Below are 25,359 nucleotides of genomic sequence, written 5' to 3'. Positions count from 1 at the left end.
CCATGGTTTGGGCACTGAGATTCACTGATCTGAGGACTCCAGAGAGGTTTGCAGCAGGACAGGTCAGCCCATGGCTTTGGACTTGGTTCATGCAGGCTCTGATTCAGCAGATTAATTAAAGGACAATGTGTATTAGGGGAAAGAGGGCATCTCATGTGCTTATATCCTTGCTGAGAATCCAGACGTCAGCCCCTGCATGGAGTTTGACAGCTACACTTAAAAACACAGCAAGCAAGAGCTCCTCTAGGATGAAAAGCTGATGCAGAGCTACTTACAGGAATGATTTTTGGCAGCCAGGACTCATACAGCCTACCTAGGAAGGTAACAAAGAATCAGGACCTATGCTCACATCGGGTACCAGCTTCCCTCTTATTAACATCGTGGATCCTGTGGTGGTTTCCTTCACTCCCCAAACCACTAATTTAACGTACAGTACAGTCATTCTGTGTGGGGGGAAAGAGAAATTCTTTCTTCCTTCCTGTTGGAAAACTCTTTGGCAGTAACGCTTGGATTGTTTTCTTTGTAAATTATATTCATGCTGTTTTCAAGATGTTTTCCTGACTTTATTGAAATTTGACCAATTTAACGAGTAATGTAGAACTTGTTTCCATGTTAAAAAACTCTCAGAGCTGCTTGGGGATAATTATTAAAACTTCCATGTGTGCAGCAAGGCCAGTCACTTCTGCAAATAGAAAAAAGAAAAAAAAAAAAAAAAAACAGGCTGAAACAGAAGGATGTTGCTCTAACAATAGGCAAAGGAGTGCAAAATCCAAGGCCACCAACCTTTGGAGACCAGGGGCTGCACTGGCTCTGTGCCAGGAGAATAACACTCACACCTGGCTTTCCTGCCAAGTTTCATTTCAAAAAAGTTTTAATCACAGATAAGGGACCAATACAAAGCCCTGAAATCAGTGGAGAGGCTCACATGGAGTCTATTGGAACGTGACTCAGGCTCCAAAGACCTGACCTCTGGCACAGCCATCAAACCATGCTCCAAACTCTGCAGCTTCCCTTGCAGCAGTGCTCTGGGGCCAGGGGCTGTGGTTTGCTGCAACCCTGCCTGATGCAGGTGTGTGTGACAGGCAGAGAGCAGCTGCTCTTAGACCTCTGCCCAAACCCTTGTGGCTTTCTAGGGATGGATGTTAAACCCAAGTGTGCTCTGAGAGGTCTGATGGACTTGGTGCCCACAGTCAAACACAGCCCCATGCTCCACAACAGTCCCACACCTTTCATCTGCCTCCTTTTTTAATCTCTTCAAGTGCAGGGATCCCCTTTTGATGAACAACTGCCAAGATTCACCCCCTAAACTTAGGGGTTTTCTACCCAGAGCTACACATTAATGATGCATTTTTAACATATATCTTTTGAAACAACTGCTCTAAATATTGTTCACAGCAAACCAGCAGCTGCAGCAGCCTGAAATACCCAACCCACTCAGCACAAGTAATGGTGATAACACCAGCACTAAAAACTCCAGCTATCCTTTGGCCATCACAGCCTATTTTAAATTGGAGCTGTGTGAAGGCAGCAGTGCCAGGGAGCTGCCGGAAGCACAGCCCTGTGTCAGGAGGGTGGGAGACATTCTTGCTGCCTCAGGTTTTAGCTTTTATATTTTTCAGATTCTATTCTGCTTTACTGTGCAAGTCTAGGCTTCATGAGCTCTCTTCACAGAGTAGGGAGACAAAACAATTCTGCTCTAGATGGGGACCAAGGACAGCTGATCCAGATCTGAGGCCCAAGAGCACAAACAACGTGGGCTGAAGACAGAAAAACAAGAAGGATGGGACTTTGTGGGCTAAAGATTGAATTGGACAATGAACTCCAATGTGCTAATGGACCAAAACTTATAAAAGTGTGAGACCCCATGACCTGTTGTCCATCTTGTGGCCATTTTGGGTTGTGCTGCCCAAGGTGGCCTCTTAATAAATCCCTGCTTCATTCTTTAGCTCTATCCAGTCTCTGCTCTAGGTCAGCCTTCACAAGCCTCATCCCAGTTGTCACCGCAGCAGAAAGCCAAAGGCAGCCCTTGCTAGTTGTTGATGTGAGGAGGGTGCTGTGCATGTGTGGGTTACAGAGCTGAAATGCAGCTCTGCTGCATGGCCCAGGCTGTGACAGGTACAGGAGAGGTGGGCAGTGCTCGAGGAGCCGCTGTGGTGCTTCTGCCAGGCCTCTGGGGACCCTCTCCAACTTGGATGCCACCTTATGTCAAATTACAGGAGCCCCAAAAACCTTATGGATTTTTTTAGCTGTAGGATTTGCTCACTGTTTTCCCTGGTGGCTGGAGACAAATTCATGAGGACACAAAAATCTCCTTTTTTCCACCCTACCCCCTCTAGGCTCTGTGAGCAGCTTTCCAGGCAATGCTCCTCTGCAGCTGCCTCTGAGGTCCTGCTTTCCCCACATGATTCCCTGCAACACTTACAGTCACCATTGAAAATACAAGAAAAATACAACTGGAGCTTTGGGCAACCAGAATAAATGGCCAGACATCTAAATCAATGGCTAAACAAGCGCATTTGGGAATTTATGGGCACTCCCTGCTTTTAGCTACTTCTGTACTGTTATTTGGCTCAGCAGCTCTGAACAAAGCCCTTGTAACCCTCCCATTTCCTCAGCATCAATAATCCATCCCAGCAGGGCTGCCTGTGCCGTGCCACGAGGTGTCACAGTGCTGCGAGCCAGCACCAGGTAACAAACAGGACTAGAGGGGCTGCTGCTGCTGGGATGGGATCCAGAGTGGCAGAGGAGAAGCTCTGCCCCCAGGGAAGCCCCCTGGCTTCATCCTTTCAGAGGCTCAGTTGTGTAAAGCACCTTTTTTGGTTTTTTAAAACTTCTTTTTTTTTTTTGACACCCAACATCAGAATAGCTACATCTGCCTGGCTGTTGCTAATTCAGGATACATTTCAGATGAAATTCATTAAACACCTTTCAGTCAAAAGGAGGGGAAGCCTCTACAGCAGTGACTCATGGAAGTGGCTCATCCTGGCAGGATGGGTGTTCAGGGAGATCTGCTCTTCCAGGGAGGTGCAGGATTACTTTTCAGTGCATCATAAAGAGGTGAGGGAGGTGGAGCTGACACAAAAAGGTTAAGCTTCCTTTTCCCAGCAAACAGAGCCTGGATTTTGCAAAGAGTTCAAAGGGATGGCACACACCCATTCACTTCCAGAGGAACTTGGCAGTTTCAATGCCTTTGAAACCTGCCTGCCTTAATGCCAGGCAGATGTTGGCAGTGCCTTTGGCTTTCCCACCCAATTACAGTGCCCACCCCTTAGAGCAGGCAGCAGCACATCTTTACACACGTATGAGGGTCAAGAAGAGAATTTAGGAAGCCACCCCACCTTTGCAGCACTCAGCCGCCGGGTTCACTTTAAAGCACAAAAATAGGAAAGCCAGGTATCAAAGACAGCTGAAAAATGAAAAGGTCTCAGTCAGCAGTAAACCAGCAGCTGAATGTGCATCACACCCTTAGGAACACATCAACTAGCAAAAAAAAGGTAAAGACGTTGTCCTCTTAAGATTAAAGCAGTACACCCTATAGTGTTTTTATTAAAATGCAGCACAGTTTCAGTATAAATGGCATTTATACATAAAAGAAGGTGATTTATTTACCCTCCTGCTCTCCAGAGACATGGGACAATGCGTTGGTTGGAGAACTTGGCCTGGTGCTTGCTTGCACTCCTGGCTGATGGAACAGAAGGGTGTCTGTGTCCAGATGTTGATTTCCTGTGGTTGAGTGGGAAAGACATGGAGGGAACAAAAAAGGTTTGGTTAAACTCAGGGCTTGTGGGACAGTAAAGGTAGTCAGGGATGGAGGAGGACAGCAAAACTCTGTCAAAACCATCACATCTCAGTCTTTACTGAAAATTGAAAATTGTTCTGAATCAGTGAAATATTGGTAAACCAAATAATTCTTAGATTTGTCACCTAATACAAAAAAAAAAAAATATTCTTTGATTTTATGCTTCACCACAAGTTTCAGCACACAGCCTTCTTTGCAACTGCTCCTTGATGGTGCCACAGCTCTGGGAGTTGCTATGAAATTCTTTGTCCACTTACAAGTGAGTCTGCAACATGTCACAGCTCTTCAGGGTGAGGTTAATGAATCCATAACTAATATTTTCATCATTCATGCCTTTAATGCAACATAAGCTCTTAAGAAGTTCAGACCAGGATGGCAGAAATGAAAAAATGCATATCAAATTGTTTGGGTAGGAAAAAATAGAAGCACAAACTTTGTACTTCTCCTAACCTAGAATAACATAATTGCCTTAAATATTTTTAGATTACAAATTGTTTCTCTTGCAAGTACTTCAGAAGTATTATTCATGTGCATGGCCAAAGATGAAAGCTCACCTTCATTAGGAAGAATTTCAGGACCCCAAACACTAAAGAAAAGACTTGGGCAGGTCAAAACACAGTTTTAAAGGAAAACACAGCCATGAAAACAAATTATTAAAAAAAAAATTTATATAGAGCAAGGCAGCCCCCTCTCCACATCTGTGGGTGGGAACAGACACACAAAGGATGGATCCTGAACCCCCAAGAACAATGTTTGATTTAAAATAAAGAAGCTGGGAGCTGTTGGGGGCTGCTTGGGAAGGGGCAGTGAGGATTTTAAATTGAGATTCCCAGCAGCTCTGCACATCCCAGCAGTTCCCAGCCTTGGGAGTCACCCAGCCACATTGCCCTGGTTAATTGTCCCTGATAATATTCCTGAGTGTTTGGGAGGATTTCCCCTCATGTTTGTGAATCTGGGTCACCTGTGAGAAACTGGCAGTAAGGAGTGCTAAAGGTACATTTCATTTGTTTATTTTATATATATATATATATAAGCTGCATGACAGGTTACTTAAGTTACCTGATATCATTTTGATATCATTTTGCTACTCCCAAGGCATTTCAAAGGCAACCATCACACAAAATCTGACTTCTTACAGGCTGGGGATCTTTTAATCTCTACGAGATTCTGGTAAGCAGAAGGGTTAAATATTCATTGCCAGCAACACTTATGGAAATGCTGAAGAAGTCAGAGCCAGGACCAAAGGCAGATTTCAGAGGAATTCTCTAAAATACCAGCTACAAACATTACAAAGTACACCAGCACTTGCTGTCAAATCCAAGCTGCTTTTGGGCAAGGCAGAATCCTGCAAATAAACCATTTGCAGCTGTAAAAAGCAGTCTTGCTTGCTCCAGAGAGTATTCTTTCCAAAAACAAGAATGATTTACAAACAGTATCGTCAAAAGTGAATGAAAAGGAAATACAGTGCCTGCGAGAATAATTTTTGCACAATTAGTCCCGTTTGTGCAAATATTTACAGTCAAGCTTAATATTGCACAAACAATCCCACTCTAATCTGATGGATGTACTCACCATTTATTGTTTTGCACTGCCTTCAGGGTCTCAAACATTAACTGGCATGAGAAAAGTCCTGATGTTTATAAGCTTTTGGAAATGCTGATAACCTGATAAACAAAAATGTTAAGGCAACTTCAGGAGCTAATCAAAACCCTGGCAGGTTGGGGAAATGTCAATATTTACAGCAAGCAGCCTTTCATCAGTTAATCACTTTTAACCTTCATAAACTAAGATACTATAGAGGACTTCAGGTTAATGTATGAACCCTCTATTCAATTAAGGCATTACAAAGGCAGTTACAGACAAGTAAGGCTTTATGAAATGAAGTACAACTGAATTTATCAGGGGAGAAACAGACAAGACAGGGAACAGAGAGCCTCAGCTTCAGTGTTTGAAAGGAAGAAGAGCTCAGTGTAACTCTAAAGAAACAGACTCAGCATCAGGTCCAAATATTTTATTTCACACATAAAGCACTGTACCCATACTCATGCTAATAAAGAACAGACTTGTGCCAACCCTGGTGCATGCTTTTGTTATTGCATTATAGTTCATGAGAATTATAGTGCATAATTAAATAGAAAAAACTTGAACCTGGAATTATAAAACCGTCACCACAAACCAGCAATTCCACTTGATATGTATTAAGTCATTACTTTTTCTTTTTTTTTTGGAAGGAAAGAAAAAGGGAATCAAGGAGGAGGAAAAGGGGGGGAATAGAAGGAAAGAGAGAAAGAGAGAAAAAATTCTTTTCCTTGTAAATCATTAAAAATGCATGAAGGTTTAAAGCATGCCAGAAACAGCCTGTGCATTCATTTAGGAGACTACGCACAAGAAAACTCACTGCATTAAAGAAAAAAAAATTTTTCTAAAACAAGGGAAACCAAACAAGCCATGGAGGAGACTGGTGGGGTGAAAATGCTCCAGGCAGGGAGGGGCTCCCTGCTCCATCCCCTTTCCTGACCAAGAGCATCAGGGGCCCCGGGCACTGCTGCATTTGTGATGCTCCAGCTTTCTGGGTTTTGTCTTCCAGAGGAGCTAATCACAATTACAAACATATGGATTATTATTCTTGCTGTTGAGTTCAGCTTCTGCCATAGAGAACCCTCCTGGCATGAATGGGTGATTTACTGAGCTGCAGATGGGAGCTCTCCTTGGCGCGAGGGACGCGCTCGGACGCGGGAGCAGCGATCACAGGTTAAACCTCTCTTGACTCTTCCCACCTCCTGAGGGCACTTCAGCTCAGGGCTTCCTGCCCTGTGACAGGGAACACTTGCTGGAAATGGTGTCCCACAATGAGAATCCTGGGTTTTATATAAGTAGTTTATCCTTACTAAACATCAGCCACCACACACCATTAGGGGATGATTCTCGCCCTGCACAAAGCCAAGCTCCTGTGGGACAGGGTATCTGACCTTGATGTGTCACGCTGTAACTAGAGAGAGACGTCAGGAGAGAAATGGCTTTTATTGTGTGGAGCTGGTTTGTTTGTTTTTTTGAAGTTTTCTGCGTCATCCTCTTTAAATTTTTAGAGTGAATTTATTGCTCTTGAAATCCATATCCCAGGGGCCTGGGTCTGCTCAGCACAGAGGAGAGGAGATGGGAAGCAGTGCTGCAGCTTCCCCTTCCAGTCCTGACTTGCAGGAAATGCTTGGAGATTGTTAAAAAAAAAAGTAACTAACAAGTGATCTGCATCTCTCTTGGCACAGCAACACCAGGAGACCCCAGCCCTGCTAGTTTTCCTTTATGCTGTGCACACAGGCAGCCTGAGAGCATCGTTCATCAGCTGGGGGGCACCTAACAGCCAAAAAAGGTTGGCCAATAAAGGCTGGCATCACTGGCACCCCCAGTCCTACTCACCATTAAGTACATGCAGAGGGAAGGCTCTGTGCAGGATCTCAGCCAGCTGTGTCTCCCCAGCCCCTGGCTCTCCTGTCCCCAGGAGCCTGAGGTGCTGCTCCATCCCAGTCCATGCTCGAGTCACCTGGTGTGTGGGCTCACTTGTACCCTGAGATTAGGGGTAAAACATGAGAAGGAGGAGAAACACCAGACTCCATGGTTTCCCTAAGGCAGGGCTGGCTGTCATCTGTGGCAGGGAGGCAGAATCCCCCACTCCTGGTGCTGGTCTGTGGGGCACCTCTGGCTGCCCAGACCACAGAGGTGATGCAGTTTGGGACCACCACAGCCTGAGATTTTCCAGGACTGAAATTTCACAAGTCAGACAGAAGGGCAATCTCCTGCTTTTCTGGTCTGAGTGGGAGTTGCTGCTGTGCTGTTCTCTGCTCCTGACCAGGCGTTGCATAATGCCAGCCCTGTTGCATCCCTCTAATGATGCCATTTTCTCCATAGGCAGGAGGTAGTCGGCTTTTGCCTAATCAGCAATTTTCAAGCTTTTGATTCCCACTCCTCCCCACCCCCTCTTTTTGTCAATATTCATTATAAATGCTTGAAGCCAGGGCTCCTTTTTAGCTGACTGTGCTTTCTCTGCCTCACCCTTTCAGGTGGATGGCTGACAAGTGACCACTTCATGCACAAGGAAACTTTAAATGAATCCCAAAAGAAAGTATTTGTGTAAGAATGAAAGGGCATCCCAGGCTTCTGCTGAGTAATGGATGTGATAATAATTGTAGGGGAAAAGATCCAAACAGTTGGGTGTTGGTTTTTCCTCTTTCTGCAGCCAGGCTCTTGATCAAAAGATGTAAAAAGCCTGACAGTTGCTGGAGCAAGGGCTGCACTTTGATTCTGGGGCACACAGGAAGGATGGCTGCCAACCTGGGAATCAAGAAACTGGCTATTGCTCCTTTGAACTATATCAAAAGCTCATCATATTTACTTCTTCTAATTAACAAGTGAATTTATTACATGTGTAAATGAAGGGCTGGTAGCCAAGGCTGGAAGCAGATAGGAAGGGGCACTTTGCTGGTGGCAGCCTCAGTAATGCACAGCAGCATCGCAGTTGCCACCAGCCCCAGCCTCTCCCTGTGTCCTGGGTTAAGGCAATTTTGGGAGAAATTTTGGGAGAGATTTTGGGAGAAAACTGTTCTGTTTATCCAGCATAAACAGAACAGACAACTGGGGATACAAGCATCATATAACCAACACAGGACACCCTGCCACTTGCTCTTGGACCCAGAGGAGCCACTGTTAGCCCAGCCTTGGGCCACTTTCCCCAGGGACAGCGTCTTGTTCCTGGCAGTCTGTCAGTTTTGATGTGAGGAACAATAAAGCTGCAATCAAACGCCTTCCTCCTGTGCAGGGAGCCTGGGGATCAGGTTCCCCCTGTATCTCTTACCTTCCTCCTACCACTTTGAAAGGTTTGTTCTTGAATTGTATCTGGATACCTCAGAGTGGAATTTCATTCTTCTGAGGCTTTAAAAACTAGAGCAGGTAAAGAATTAGCAAAGGCCAGGGAGCACACGAGGCAGTCAGGAGCTCACAGAGCTCTCTGTCACTATTTTATTGGTGCTGCCTGGAAATTATGATGCTCTCCAGAATGTGAGAATTACCTGGGAAGGAATGGGTGGCATCTGCTTCCTTTCTGCTCCTTGAAGAACCAGAGCATTTTTCCTTCTCAGCGCAATATAGGTATAAATGTGCTAGCTGAGATCCAGCCAGCATCTTCTGAGAGTGGCCAAAAGGGGCTTTCTTGGGGAAGGGTAAAAACAGTATGGGAAGGATATTGAAATTTTTCCAATTACTCCATGTGAGCTGAAAAAAAAAAAAAAAAAAAAAAACAAAAAACTGAAAGGGCAGATCAAAGCAGAGTCCGTTCCTCAGTTCTGAGGCATATATATGCAGAACAGAATTCTGCTGGTTTGCTTGCTAAAGGAAATACCCTAGAAGCAGAATTAATGTATCAAGGAGTTAAATTATGTTTTGGTTTGTGATCCAATACAGCTGACCAAGATATCTCCTTGAGAAAGCTGCTGAGATTCTGAACATACTCCAAACTAAGCCAAATTCTCCAATTTGCTGCTGCATCCTGGCACATACCACCCTAGTACTGCTCAGGGTATAGGAGACACCAAAGGTGCCAGAACACACTCACGAAACTCATGTAAAACATCTGGAAAGGAGACATTCTGCTCTGCCCCAGAGCAAAGATGCTGTTTCCAGGATGCTTTTAAAGGAATCAGCAGTGCCCTACACTTGGTCCATGCTTACTGAATGAGATGTCCTGGCTGCTTAGCTGAGGAGACTGTCAACATGACTGATCACCCCTCACTGCCTCAGGAAAGGGCTTTTGTTTATATTTCAGGCAGACAGTTTTACTGCATTATATATGATCCTTGCAATTGTTACCACTATCTGCTTCTGCCCTAAATATAGTGCCAATGTTCCTTGCCCTTACCCTGGTGTCACTTCCATCCTTCACGCTCCCACTCCAGGTCTCTTACACCGGTTCCAGGAGTGACAAATCAGTACAAAAGCATCAGTGCTGTGCAGGGCTCAGCAGTGAGGCAGCAGAGTGTGCCTGGGACTGGCTCTCCATTCACAGCCCTGCCGGGGATGCTGTGCCTTGGAGCTGAACAGAAGCTCTGATCCCGTGCAGCTCCTCTGAAAGCTTCCCATAAATATACAAGGCTTATGCTGACAAGCTTGCATTAGATTTATACCCCCAGGACAGAGCAGTCACTTGTTCAGTCACAGAGAATGTCCCCGAGTCCCTTGCAGATTTAGTGGTGGGTAACCTGGTAACAGGGCAGAGCGTTGATCCTGCAGCCTGTGGGATTTCACTGCCTGCCTGGGGATTTTGGGGAGGGGGCAGACAAAGAAGAGGGAAGGCACTACATGACTGAGTTGAGAGAGAAGCCCTTGCTTACCTGCTTTGTTTGAGAACTCACTCAGAAGCATCAAGGTGGGCTTTAGGAGTGTCTAAGATCACACAGGTTCTCTCTGTTCTTCTCCCTTGATGATGCTCCTGTGAAACCAGCTCACTCTGCAGGCCAGGAATTCCACAATTCCAGCTTTAGCTCCAGCTTGTGCATTTGAAAAGGAAATGGGGTAAGTCCATACCCCTGCACAGTACTAGAGTCAGGAGGAACTTAGCAAACAAACCTTGGTGCAGCTCAGTGTGACAGGCTGAGCAGAGACTTTTCTCTCACTGTTGGCTCTGTGCTCCTGGAAGTGCCATGGACAGCAATGTGAACTTAGAAAGAAAATATTCACATCCTATGTGGGCCTGACTCACAAGGCATCCTAAGAGGAGGAACCATGTGGCACCATGATAGAATTACTTTTAGATGCCAGCAATGCCTTGGAGGAAAGAAGAGAGGAGGTGGTGCAGCAGGGCAGCCTTGCTGCAGCAGAACAGGTTTCCACTCCCATCTCCTGCCCACAGTGGCACTGGGCACACTCAAAACTCCTTTTCAACAGACATGCTTATATTAAGTCAGTGCCTTCCCCAAGACACAAAAACAAGATCCAGTATTTTAAGACTTGACTGAACTGAGAATGAGCAAGCTCATCCAGTTGTCTGTATGTGTAGGGATTTGTTCAGTAAATATTCCATAGTGAAATGCAATAAATTCTGGGATGGAAGACAAAGAGCTGTCAGCAGCAAAAAATAGCCATAGTTCACTGAAGTACAGTTCTTTTGACCTGAAATTACAGGTTTCAGGGAAGGCCAGAGCTAGAACTTAGGTAGGGCACAGAAGTTAATGTTGTTCCTTTACTCACTGAACATGGACGAGAATTTTACCATGGATCTGTGGTATTTTTAAAAAGAACATGTCCCTAAAAAATTCAGTTCAACAGAAATTATTCACCAGCTGAGTTTTTCTTTGGCACTGGCCTGGGCTAACTGGGGTTGAGTGAAGGATCCACTGAGGTTACAGCCCGAGTAAACTGAAAGTAGACAAGGAAAACACTGACCATGATGAATTCAATGGCAAGGCAGGAAAGTGCAAATGTCGGCAAGTCATTTCCTCTCTGTAATTAAGGTTCCCTGCAGAGCCACAGTAAATGCAGGATGATCCAATACCTTACAGATTTCAAATTTCCGATGGCATTAGTGCATCCAAGATGCCCTCAGATCATTTGCAGAAACAGTCCAGGCCAGTCCAGACCTGGAAAGAAACTTCTTTCTTCAGGTGAGGGGGTAGCTGTTCCATACAGAACTCATTAGCCACTCTGCTGAATTGTCAATTATTAATTGTTTTGATCAGTGGCTCTTCAGTAACGTTCATCTCCCAGGCTTGCTCAGGACCAGACTTTCGTGATGGGCTCTCAGGCAGCAACCTCTGCTGTCTTGCCTCTCTTAGAGACATTGATCTGACAGCATTCGTTTTGCTGAACTTTTTGAGCTGCCATGCTGGCTAGATTTTTCTTTTCCTTGTTAATCTAAAACCAAAATAAAACAACAAAAAAATTTCCTCTCAACTGAGCGTTAAAAATAGCAGAGTTTTTTAACAAATGACCCATGATGACACATCAGTGACTGTGCTCTGTGAAAGATAAGGAGAGTCCTGGCTGCAGCTTAGAAATGCAGGCATGCTGGTGAGGGAGTGATTTCCAGCTTCTCCACAGCACCATGAAATACAAGGTCATACTTCCTTAAAGCCAGAGTAACAGGGAAGCATTTCTGTGATTCCCGTTTCTCCAGGGTAGTTAGCTCCACTTTTCCTTCAGTGCCCACCCAGAATATACACAGAGAAGCAACAGCAAATAAAAAACGTGACTTTAAAATTGAGCAGCAGGATTTACAGCTAATAATACTTTAAACTTTTGAAAATAACTTGATCAAGTCTCAATGAGACTCCTTTGAAATAGCAAACCATCTCTTGCATGAAAATATATTCACCAGAGTGTAGTTAATAGCCAGCTATGAGAGACCATTTTTACCACTGAAATTGCAGCTAATTCATCATATCTCAAGGGCTGGTTTTGTTGTTTTTTTGTTTTTTTCACTGCTAACTTTAATTCCATCAATACAATTCTTTGTACAAGACAACCCTGATAATGCAGAATAGAGCCAAGGCTTGGAGAAATAAAGAGAGAACGTGCACTCTGTGAGCCCAGAGCAAGACAGAAAAGCTGAATAGCACCCGGTGCCGAGGAACATCAGCCCCCCTAAAGAAGTGGCTGCAGAGCTCTCCCCCTGCTTGGGCTGCAGCTCATTAGCTTCCAAATCTCCACAAACTTCTCCTGAAATTCAGGTGAACTCTGGTGTCAAGATCACAGCTGTAATTGCAGCTTTTCCCTGAACAGGGGCTGCTCAGACTTACCTGGCAGCAAACAGAAATTAGACAGAGCAGCAAGTCCCCCAGACTCCTCAGTCAGCTCACACTGAGGCAAGATCTACAATCCAGAAATAACAGGGCAAACCTGCAGTGGGGTTTATTTGTCACTGTCTCTTTTTTATAAACATTTTCTGCAAAGAAAGTTAAGGGCATGGTACATGAAACAGCAGTATAAACAATAATATTACTTCTGAACAATAATATTACTTCTGCTAAAATCAAATCATGGTCGTAAACACAGGAAAAAGATATGAGGAAACACATTTTGAAAAGCACCAAAAAATCAGGAGAAAGAAGGAAAAAAAAGAATGCTGTATTCAGTTGCATTAACTTACCTAGCTTTCACACCAAACAATTAATAAATTTAAATTGTTTTTTCTGATTTATATTTTTAAATTGTCATTATCACCACTGCCAAGTGATGGTGGGAAGCAGGGAGGGGTCTGCACCTTTGTGCTGGCTGCCTTGAGCATCTCTACACACACAGCTTTTGTTAGATATCTTTACCCTACTTATTAAAATTTGCTGGCTTGTTTGAACTAATCATACCCACTTCCATATTAACTGGGGAACAAAAAATAGGAAGGAAACATGACAAAGGTGAGCCAAGCTGTGACACCACACACTCCAGACTCCAGCTCAGCACAGGAACTCCAAGCCTGGGCACTCCATGCCTGTTTGCTGGGTCCTCAGCACCTGCTGAATCAGATTAGAAACTCAGGGGAGGGGATGCAAATTGAAATGCTAAAATCTTCAGCAATTCTGGCACTGGGAAAAATCCATGGGATAGGCCCAATAAAAAATAAACTAAGGCATGAGAATTATTAATCTCTCTAAAGCTCAGTGAGGGCTCCCTGCCTGGCACTGCAGCCTCCAGAGGATGCATCCCCACGGCTCCGCAGCCACACTCTACTCACATATTTATGTGTGTGTTTTATCACATGCTAACATGGGACTTTCTCTGATTTGTATACGGGATTAAAAAAAGAGAAGTTTCCATCAAACTTAGGGAAAACCTTAATGGTGATTTAAGGCAGTGAAATCTGGCTTGCCGCCAGACTGTGACAGCACTGTATTTTTTTCTGCCAGGGTTAGGTGCTCTCTGGTGCAGCAGCATTCTTTATCTTTTTTTTTTTTTTTTTAACGAAGACTATATTAATCATTTATGAAGCTGTGGAGTCTTTTCTGGACTCTGAGCACTGTTAAAGACACAGGGTAGGCAGCGTGTTGCAGGAGAGGGCAGGGAGGGAGAGCCTGGATCTCTGGCTGGAGCTCTGGGTCTGTCTGAGGGCGACGTCACGGCCACGTCTGGAGGGTTTGGAAACACTCATCAGCAGGATGGCCTCCAGTTTGTGTTCATGAATAAATTTCACTTTGCAAAAGCACCAAAAAAAAAAAAAAAAAAGCCAGCAGCATCCCTGGCTGCACAGGGTAAATCTACTCAGCTTTCAGTCCATGTGCTTAATAATATCACCTAAGGCCATGCCGTGAACACACTGTCTAGGGAGCCTTTTTGCTCATTTTTTTTCCCCTCTCTGCCACATTTCATCATGCTTAATAATAACATTCAATAATTGTTAGCATGGAGATGAACCACTTTCTCTGGGAATAGCCCTGAAAAACAGCAAGCGTGGTGAGGTGCTACTGCACAAAAGCCAAAAGGAATTCCCAGCCCCTTGTGCCCCCTCCTTTGAGCAATTGATATCCCCAGTGCTTTGCATTTTACCTCACTGTCAGAAACGTCCCTGGTTGGGGAAAAGGAGCGCCGAGGCAGCGGCTCAGCCTCGGAGCGTGCGACTGACATATATAATCTAGATTGGCTCTCCCAGGCAGACCTTTGATTGAGGAGGAAGAAGAGCAGCTGGTCAAAGTAATCTGCTCAGAGCAATTTGCATAATTTTCTCCCCCGTTTCCTCCGGCATTGTGAGCGTGTCTGGAGAGGAACACAAGCGGCAGATGCTGCGTCGCTCTGTCACAGGGTACAGCAAAGTGGAGAACGTGGGTCAGAATTCATCTGCTAAATATCCCCAACAGGTTAAACAGTTCTGGAGAGCTTCAGTCACAGATCTCCTTTTCAAAAGCTTTTCCTTTTTTTTTTTCCTCCTTCTTTTTCCCTTCGCTGAGTACAAATGATTCCATTTCTCCAGCAGTTGCATGTTTCCTTTCACACTTGTGTGCTATTCAGAAAGATGCTCTTTGTGTTTCTTTATGGAGCTGGCTTCCAAGACCAAGTATTTCTTTCCCCTGCTTGGATGAAGAACCCATTACAAATGAGTTATTTGAGAACAGAAAGCCTGGCTTCTGGATTAAAAATGAATGTGCATTTAATATTAAACACAACGTTTTTAATTGTGGCAAGGAAGGTCAAAAACCATTCTCTGGAGTTCCAGTTTTTATTGGGTCTGGGACACTGGTGAGAGCTGCAAATCTTGCAGCTGACTCACCCACTTCCAAAATGGGTGCCTGAAATTTGACATCAGGTTTGTGGTCCTGCTTAGATGAAGGACTCTGTAAGAACATCACTGATATTTGCCCTGACTTTTAAATACTTTTGGGGACAAGGGAAGCGATTTTTTTAAGTCTTCAAAAAGCTGCTTTTCCCCAAAATTTCCTTCCTAGTTGCTGGAAGTAAATAATACTGGTTCCATTTAAACTATTTGCAGGAGTCCAGTGCAGTGGATACTACAACCCAACCCTTGCAAGTGCCCAGCAGCCACATTTCCTAACCCAGGGGACACTGCCTGGAGGAAAGCCCCTGAACCAGCCCCAGGGGCTCTGCTCTCCCCCTCCCTTGCTGATTTAAAATAAGCAAAGTCATCAGCAGAGACTGTTAATTTTTCCTTGCGAATGCTCCAAAAATCAAGTCTAAAAATCGTCCAGGAAAAAACCTCAAACACATAAATTCTGTTCTTGCTCTTCCCTCCTGGGAAGCTTTCCCAAAAAAAAGGCAGCCACTCTGACTGAGGATGGGAATCATCTAGCAAAGTTGGGGAGGTAGGAGAACCGTCTTCAAATAAGAGTGAAAAAGAGAAATATTGAAAGGTAATCTAGCACTCCTGATTCAGAGCTCCCCTGAGGGTGCCTACAGCAGGCTGACAGCTCCCATGCTACATCCAAGGCCACAGGGACATGGAGGAATTTGGTTCATGCACTCTCCAGCACTACCAGCTGCCTGCTCCCTCCACAACTGGAGCTCAGACAGTGAAGCAATCCCCACCACATCCCTGTTGGCCATCTGGGAAGGGAAGCCACTGTCCCAGCAGGGGTAAATGCCCTGTGTAGTGCAGTCCCACACTGGATAACATCAGGCTGTGATCCATGGTAGATGCCAGAAAAGACTTTGCAGGAAGCCATGGGCACACAGTGCTGAAAGCAAGTGAAAGGAGCCCACTCCAAATGGGGATTGCCACACTCACTGTTTCTCCACCACACGCCAAAAACTGTTACAATCCTAAAAAATAAAAAGGAAAAAGAGTTTGGGTTTTTTATCCCTCCTCTCAATATCATCAAAATATTTTGTGGGATTTCAAAAATATGGTCCTTCCTCTCTCATCTCCCTTTCCCCTATGGATTCGACTCAGGGCTTTGTTAGTGGTTTTTCAGGCCTTTTGAAATAAAAAACTGGAAATAAATGGAAAAATCCCAGGGATTTTCCACCTCTGCATCTGCCCTTATTTCAGTGACTGATCTCCTTCCAGGTGTGGATACTCAAGTCCATCCTTGGATGTTTGGTCTCACTGTGTCTGACGTGACACCACTGGTGCCCCACAATGCCAACTTGAGAAGCTTCTTGAGGGGCACTGGCACCCACTGGGGAGTGTCCCTCTGACCTCCACAGGCACCTGGTAGCTCCCTGAGGTTTCTGCTCACAAGAGCAGCACCGAGCAATTATTCTCACCCAGCTACAGGTTCTGAACAGAGCTCAGCTGGAAAAAAAGAGCCAAGGCCAGGATTTCCACCATATTCCCTCTCCACTACCAGAGCAAGAAGGGTGAACTGTCTGATAGCAAAAGCAGCCTGGAAGCTTTATGTTACTGAATTGGGACAGGAATTTTTTCAGCCACAGGAAAACATGGAGTTTTTGATTAGAAGGAGAAAGGACAAAAGTTTTCTTCAGACTTTTTTCCTTAGTGCTCCTCCAAATCCTGCCTCTCTGAGCCAAGCCTAGCAAAGCCAGCTGCTGAAACATGGCTCCAGCCCTGGCTATCTCTCTTGGAAGGGTGAAGCCAAGCCACCTGGGCTGCCCCCCCACACAGGAGACATGATTAATTTTTGGGCAACGAGTGATTTGTTGGCATGACAGCCATAAACAACAGACTCCATTAATTAACATTAGACTGGAGTGTCTGTGCTGTTCCTCAGTTTTGCATCCAATAGCACCTACTCTGCCCTTGTTCATCTGGAGAATATCCCAGAAATAAAAACTAGAACACTTTGGAAAAAAACCCAGATTTAGGATAGTAAAAGAGTTATCCTTTAACTCTGTGTTAACGTGTCCTGTGAGGCATTTTTTTCTTGAGGCAGCTAATTATATTAATTACAAAAACTCCAAGAGTTATTTTGTAAAAGCCCTTTGCATTGTTCTGTTAGCACATTGATAAAGTCACAGTTTTCATTTAGTAATCCAACATGTCCTGTACCGTCTGCCTCATCTCCTATTGCTATTAGTGTCAGCTTTGTACTAACCCTCCTTTTTCCCTCTTTTTTTTTTTTTTTTTTTTTTTTTTGGTGTGTGTGTGTGTGTGTAAACTAACTACCTTTCAGTCACTGAAATGCTAATTTCAGAGACTGGCAGTAGGCAGCTAGAAGATAATGTTACATGTTTCCAACCTCCCACGGGGGGAAAAACCTGGAGGAATCACAACATCTGAGATGCTTTTGCATTTTGGATAGGAAGACAAAGGGAAAACAGTTCGTGTGTATACACAGACACAAACACATTTGGAGACTGGGTCTTAGAGATTAAAAACATAATTGATATTGGGGGTGTTTGCTCCTCACAGGGCAGGCAAGGGAGAGATCTGAGCTTTAGATTCTCAGAAAGAGAAAAAACACAAGTGGCAAGTCCCGGTTTGAAATAAATATCTTGATGGGTGTATTTCTTCTCAGGAATACACACTAGGAAATGGCAGTATTCCGCACTGAAGTGCAGAATATTTGTCATATTTTCTTGCCTTGTCACTTTTTCTGCACTGTTTCATTGAGGCCTGCTCCTGAAGGAACAATTGCCTTATTGTCACCCTGGATGTCCCAGGAGCAACACAACACAGCCAAACAAAGAGGCAGGAGGGGGAAGAAAGGCTGAAAAAGTAGAACTTTTCCAGCGTGAATCACTGGGGCTTAAGTGAATCCTTCCTTCAGCTCGGTCTGCTGAAATCCTGAATCTGCTTCCACCTCTCATTGTGTGTGGGCTCACGCTGTCACTTCCTCTCTCCACTTTGGGTATTTTGGGTTTTCACTGATCAAAAAAGGATAAACAAATTCCCAAACTCATAAAATCTCTGATGTTGCTTTTGGGAGAACACACAAATTTCCTGTTATCTCTACCTGACCAAAAAAGATTGGTCCAGGGCACCTCAAAAAAAAATTAAAAAAAAAAAAGATTGCTTTGTTTCAGTTTGGTTTTTAATGCAGCATTGAGCATTGCTACGTTTCATCGGTTCTGATTTGGCCTGGAAGGAGGCAATCCAGGCAATTCCCAATGCCCAGTACAAACCAGAGTCTGGCAAGAGAAAGTATCAGGAAAAGGCAGGTTGCAGCTCAGGCCTTGGCACACAAGGACAGCAGGGCCAAGAAACCAAACCTTGGCTGGAAATCCAAACTCAGACACCATGAGACCTGCTATTAGTAGTGGTGGAGAAGGATATGATGTTGGATTTAAATCCACAAATTAAACCAAACACAAATTGGATCCAAAAATGAGAACATCCAAAGGCACTGACTACAGCAGAGTCTGGTGGTTAGCTGAAATCTCAGGGCAATGAGTTGCAGCAACATTTCACAGCACGCTTGAATGTGTACCACAGAGAGCTGCTGGCATGAGGAAAATTAAAAAAAATATATTTGAGTACTTACTTGGACCCATTAGCAACTAATTCTTGGTGGAATAGGATAACTGGGCTTAGACAAAGCTGCTACTTGTCAGTCCAGATTCTTTCCTGCTCTCTAATACTCAGCTCAGTTCCCCTATGGCTGCCTGGTGTGTTATAAAAGCAATCATACCAATTAAGCATTCTGTCAGTTTTGAACTCACAACGTTTGAGTATCCACATCTTGGCTTTCACTGACATCATCATAAGCAATCACACAAATTTCTCTTTAAAAACTACATCTCTTCAGCTGAGCCACAGGAATCACCATGTCAAAACTTGAAGTCCATTGCAAATGCTATACTGGGGAGCTTAAATTGTGATCAAATTTCTCATCAGAGCGCCAGTAAAATCCTTGAGAAAATTATCCTGCCTGCTGCCCTACTTCATGCCAGAGGCATTTTTCCCTGGGGTCAGCAGATGAGGCTGACCTAGCACCAAGATATTGTATCTGTGCCTTCAAAGTGGTGGTCTGGATGCAGATCACTCAGTATTTTTGTATCAGGCTCTTGGTTAGATCCTACACACATATTTAAGTGAATTACTATAAAGTCCCTTTATTTTCTTTCTGTTTTTCCATTCCAGAGAATGCTCATTGTTATTGGGTTTTTGAGCCGAGGCTCAAGGATCACATTTGATTGCATAGGACAAACCATTTTAAGTGGTAAAGCTTAAGGATGGAAAAAATGAAAATTATGTAATTTAATAAAGGACCGCAACAATGGAGCACAATCTTCCTGCGCATTATTGACAATGATCATCTCCGGCTGCCAGCACTGCTGGCTGTGAGGATTCAGGATTTTCCCTGTGCCAACGCAGACCTCACTCCCATTTCCAAGCTTTCCAAGTGCAAACAGACCACAGGCTGCTTTGCATTACAGGGAGGCCTGCCCATCAGTTTTCTGTGAAAGGCGTTCACAGATTTTTACAACCTGGTGTGTGCACACAGGCGTGCAGCGTCTTCCCTGCAACGTTCTGCTGACCTGCACATGCACAAAGCCTGGGGTTTGGCTGCACACCTTGAGGCAATCCTTGTGGAGGAAGATCTTTGCTCAGCACAGAGAGGGGCAAAGCATTCCTGCTGGGCTGGGCATTTCTACAGCAGCAGAAAGCTCCTCTCATGGACCCCCATTGCTCACCTCAACATCACATTCCCAGGGCAAACGCAGCCCCTGGCCTTTTGTTTCCAGCTCACTCTGTTTCTTGTTCCCTGAATTTCTGCATTTGAAAAAAGCCCAAATCTCAGCTGAAATCTCACTCCACTCTGGCAACCTCTGCAGTGCTCCTTGTATAGGTGGAGCCATGTCTGGGGTCTGTGGTTTCAAGCCCACCATCAGCCAGGTTTCCAGTGCAAACCTTTCAACAGAGTTAAGCTCACAGTTCCATGGAGCCTACGAATTTTACCTGACTTGCTGTCAGTATTTTGAGCTCTCTGCTGCTTTGGAGAGGAGTTTGTTGTCCAGCAGACTGTTCCCTCGGATTAACAGAGCACAATGACACACTGAGCTGTCACACTTAGCTGGTATTCAATGGGTCAGTCCTTATGAATAATGATTAACATTTTGAAATTAATTAGGGAAAGGCTTCCAAGGTCTAGTTAGGATGATAAAGATATAGCTGCTAGTGACAATGACATGATGAAGACTTTTACATTGGAGGCAAGGTGCCATATTTCTCACTGCCCATGCAGCAAGGTCAGCTCCTCACTTCCATATGATCAAGACAGTCCCAAGAGAGAGAAAAACACTACCTAAAGGGATAAAGGAAAATCAATTCTGAAAAAATAAGCTATAGCCCAAACCTCCACCAGAAAATCCAGCAAAACTCAAAAACTGTCCAAGAAAACAAATCTGGAGATTCAAGTAAATCAGATTGCCTAAACTATAGATTCACTTCCTTCTTGTGAAACATCTGTGGAGGCTGCTCATATCCTGGCCCTTCCACCCACTCCCACATTCCAGCACCCAAAAAGTAAAAATGAGATCTGCTCTTCAGAGGCTGGCTAGCACGAACACTCCAGTGCCAGGTATGTGCAGCTGCGTGCTTGATTGCTAATCCATCTGCAGGGCTCAGCGTGGGCCACTTTTGTTTGAGCCTCAAGTAAGGATGGGAAAATGGGTTGGAATAAATAATGTGAAAGCCCTTGGCCTTTTGCCTCTTTTGAAAGCTGAATTGGAAACAAGAGTTCCTTCCAGGTTCTCAAACGCTTGGTTTGTGCCACCCATTTGATTATTATGCTGCTCCATTTTAGAATCCCATGTGGGAGGGCAGCCCCTAAAACATTGCTTTTCTCCCATTGCCCTCCCAGGCTGGTTGGAAGCAGAGGGAACTTGTAGGAAACCTGTTTTGTGGAAACGTTAATGCAAAGTTTTTTGCATCAAAATAGTTGAGTGAGCACAGGTAAACATCCAGCATTGGAGAATGTGGGGGAACAAAGTGTTAAATCTGGAGCTAAACTCAAGACATCTGAAGGACTGGATGCACCAAGAATGGATAAGCCACTCTTGGCTTGATCAAGAGTTGATTTAACATAATATACAAAAGAAATGCAAAGTTCAGCTAAAAACCCCTGCTCACTTCTCACTGATTTATATTTCTTGTTTCTTGTCCTGGCTCTGCCTCATCCTCTTCTCTCAGTGGGCCATGGGTGTTACCAAGCACCATGGTAATACTTGGCCCACATCCTAAACCATGGATTTTTGTAAACATCAGTGAATAAAATTATTTAACATCCTGCCTGAACATTGTTTTAAACCTCTGGGTACACACGAGGGAATGCCAGACCCATAAAACTTACATGCAGAAGAGAAAAAGGCTTCTCTCTGAGTGAATTTTAAGTCACCGACTCTTGACAGATGAACATCTCAAAATCAAGAATTATTTTGCAGAAAGTGAGATATAGTCAGAGCCACCCAAGAAGTGCCTGGCTGAGGTTAAAGCCTCTACCTGAACTCTGGGAATTCAAGTTTGAGCTGGAGAGGGGACTTTGAACCAGGGGTTTTGTCTCCTAAGGCAACTCCCTAACTGCTGGGATATCAATAAACCATCACAGCTGGCACGCTGGGACTGGTGTTCAATCAACCATTTCCCATCTCTGCAGTGATGTCTCTCCCACTGTGGGAGTCTCACACCCACTTCCTAAAGCAGCACCAGCGCACCTTCCTTGGGACTCACTCCCACATCCCAGACCCACACCCAGTTCCCTCACTGGTTTCCCAATTTGAAGGATGGGATGGTTGCTGATGAAAAGAAGCCTGGGAGGTGTGACCCTGGTGAGTTCATCCCCCGGTGTGCCCTCACTGCTCACTGCCTGTGGCAGCTGGGAACGCTCCCAGGCAAAGCACGAGTGGAAGGGGCACAGCCCTGCCCCTTGTCCATATCCTGGAGGGAAATGAGCTCTTCCCAGCTCTCTGCTCAGCCTGCAAAAAAGTCACTTCTCCTCTAGAGAGCGGCTGCCCTGCCTCCCTCCGTCTCCAGGATGAAATGGATTCATCACAAGGTGCTTAGCGGGATGAGCCGTCTCCTCTCAAATCCCGGGATTTGCAATTTGTGCTGCTCCGGGGCTGTGGGAGGGCGCTGGGCTCACTCTCCCTTTCCATTTGACTCAGCCTTCTCATAGCAGGGATTATCCCCCTCTATCAAAGGGAAAGCTGCGGAGCAGACGCCCGCCTATTCTTGCCGCGCACTGAGCCTGACAGCCGGCCTTTCAGCCCCGCTCCCATTACCAGCTGCCCGACAATGAGCCAGCTAAACTCCACACAAGGCCCACATGGAGCTCCAGAAGGAGCTGGGGGGCTGCAGGGAGCGGGAGAGGAGAGGGGGAAGCCGGGCAGAGTGGCCAAGGGAGAGAAACAACTCATGCAGATGAGGGAGAGTTAATCCTATTTAGCACATGTATATTATCAATGAGTGTGTGCGGTGGGGAAGGGCAGCGGGGGGAGCCCCCCACTGCAGGCAGGCGGAGGCAGACAAAAAGGTCATTCATGTGTGGCTCACAGAATTAAGAAGGTACCACAATCTGCTGCTGGTTTGGCTCCAAATGCTTCTTCGTATTCAAATCAAAGCCCCTTCCCCCAGCCCAGCCTGGAAAACTTCCTCGCTTCCCTGTCCCTGCCTCGATGTACAATTACCTGGACCAGTTTCACCCTCCATCCCTTCTGGAGGCAGTGGGGAGATGAGGGGCAGCAGCCACATCCCAGGCCTCAAAATTTCAATTTACACTAGGATTTGGGCTTTAGAAGTGTAACACTGGCGTGGCTCCCCCTGTTCCAAGAGTTACTCCAGAAATGGCTAAGGACCCACCTTTCCTCAGTGCTGAGGAGCTTCTAAATTGTTGAGCCCTTCAGAAATTTTGGTCTAGAATTAGGATATCAGCCCAAGAGCTCAGGAATATTTTGGTTTGATCCTGGACCATCATTAGCTGTGGCTTTGCAGTAAGACTGAGTTTGCAAAGATCCTCTCTGTCCAAATTTTATCCCCAGCACATCCCAACAAATGACTTTCTACATCCTCCCAGCGTGGCTGTTCAGCAGAGCTGTGCCTTCCCCTGCGAAGTTCCTGCTTCCTCAAGAGCCCATGAAAAGGAATTCAAAACTCAGAGTTATTTTCAATAACAGTGTGGGGATGAAAGACCAGGGCTGGAGCGAGTAATTTAAAATGCATAAAAAAATCTGAGGCTTGAATCTACAGTCTGCCCCTTTAGAGGAAAAACAAAATGTATTTTGGACAAACCACTTGACTGCTTATGAACCACAAACACAAATATTGCTCCTTAATTTGCATTCAGTGCCAGAGGAGAGCTGCACTCCCTCTAATGAGCACTGCCAGCCACCCTTTTCCAGGGAGAACTCCCCAGCCACCCCAAAGGAACCAGCAATTCCTCTGGGGCCCTGGTGCTGGCTAACTCCAGCCTTTGGATGGCTGCTCGTGCTGCATGGCACAGATCTCTCTTCACCCCCCGGTAATCTCCTTGCCTTCTCCACAGGAATCAGGGATAGAGGAGCTCTCTCCTCCCCTACTGTACATGCTCATAGGTTTTAATCCAATTAAACTGTTCTCTCCCCTTGATAGAGTCTCTTTTTTCTTCATTTGCTTTCAATAAAGGAGCATCATTTGCTTGGGAGCATTCCAGGGTTGCAACAACAGGCCTTTGCTTACATGTGTTGCTTACAAGTGGAAAACTGCAAACGAAGCTCGAGGTTTATTTTAGGAGGAGGGTAGTAATGGCCCTGTTATTTAATATTTTTTTTAATGCTTTTAAAACCTTATTAACCAAATTAAATTTCAAGAGACATCTCACTCTTATTCTGGGAAGTCCCTTCCTCGTCCCTTTCTTGTCCCAGATTGGTTTGTCAGCACAGGCTGCCCACTGCCTGGCTCCCACAGACCCATCAAGCATCGATTTTGACACTTAACAGAATTAGAAATGCCAGCCATCCAAACCCTGATGGCTTTTCACAGGGAGCGAGCACTAACCTCCATTAGGAGGCCTCCTTTTATCACATAGATCCTCTTAAAATTCAATTTGCAATGAAATTCTCCCCCATCTCCCCAAACCCTGCCAGCTGCCAGCCCCACCCCACTACCTCCAACACTTATTCCTCACTCAGATGGACCTATATCCAATCCTTTCTGTAATCTAAAAAACCCCATCACTTATACCACTACTCTCTGCTGGAAGGAAGCCACAGTCAATAGGTGAATCAGGTCTGCACCTCGTACCCCTGAGTTAATAAATGTTGAAAAGAGGGTGAGCTGAAGCCTTTGATAAATATCTCTTGTGCTAACTGAAGAAACTTATTGTCACAATGCAGCACCCCCAAGTTCATTGTAAAAATGTGTCTGAAACATGAAGATAACAGTGAAAAACTCAAATATCATTGGCCTGCAAATCCTCCAGCCTCGAGCAAAGAACTATCTGCAGAGAAACAAAGTCAGGAAAATCCAACTCAAAGATAAGTGGAACTGCTGTTAATGTGAGGCAGTGCACTACCTGGGTTTGATCCAAAAATTAGTCAAGTTTTTCATTTAACTACAGGGGGTGGTTGGATTAGATCCCACTTAGCTGATGTGCCAGGGGCAGGAACGTGCAATTCTCTATCTTTCTCCTCCTTTTAAATGCTCTCAGACTCTTATGGTATTTTACAAATCATTCAAGGACTTGATGGGTTAGCAGGAAATTTCCTTTGTGCTGCTGTGCCAGAGACAAGGAACAGATCTGGTAGGCAGCTCTTCATTTTACAGTGAGATCCCCATTCAGCTCCATGGAATGTATGCACAGGATTAAAAATTATCCATGATTGCAATTTAGAGTGTTATAAACCAGTCAGCACCTGGAGCCCTAGTGAGGTGATATGTAAAGATTAATAAAATAAGCATTTGAAAATCCACTTCCCCTTTGGTTATTTGCCAGGATCACAGTTCAGAATACAGCATTTTCCATGCAAGAAGTGGTAAGCTGATTAACAGCTAAAGGAGATCACTTTTGTGCACTTTCTTCAGCATGTACAGTACATACCATGTCATCAACCCATCCTGAACCTGTATCTCAATAACCAAAAACTCAGTCTGTGGACTGCATTTTAATAAAAAGTTATTGAAGGTCCAAGTCCTGCTCAGATATTTGGCCAAATGGACTCTCCATCAATCTGGATTAGTTCACTTGAAATCTAAGGCA

The 25,359-nt window shown here is 44.9% G+C and overlaps 1 long non-coding RNA gene across 1 annotated transcript in view; it reads right to left on the bottom strand.

Moving 5' to 3' along the window:
- LOC110470840 (uncharacterized) overlaps positions 1–25,359 on the bottom strand; it is a 226,205-nt gene that overhangs the window by 49,266 nt on the left and 151,580 nt on the right. Inside the window, exons 6-10 of the long non-coding RNA XR_014958334.1 lie at positions 10,177–16,045; positions 8,860–9,061; positions 7,214–7,361; positions 5,372–5,463; positions 3,610–3,723 (exon numbers count right to left, since the gene is read on the bottom strand). This is a non-coding gene — a long non-coding RNA (uncharacterized LOC110470840). The remainder of the gene's footprint in view (positions 1–3,609; positions 3,724–5,371; positions 5,464–7,213; positions 7,362–8,859; positions 9,062–10,176; positions 16,046–25,359) is intronic.

The sequence above is a fragment of the Lonchura striata genome, chromosome 13, assembly GCF_050655825.1.
Source record: "Lonchura striata isolate lonStrDom1 chromosome 13, ASM5065582v1, whole genome shotgun sequence".
Classification (NCBI taxonomy): domain Eukaryota; kingdom Metazoa; phylum Chordata; class Aves; order Passeriformes; family Estrildidae; genus Lonchura; species Lonchura striata.
Note: the sequence above shows the minus strand (reverse complement) of the source record. Positions and strands in the feature narration are given on the sequence as shown.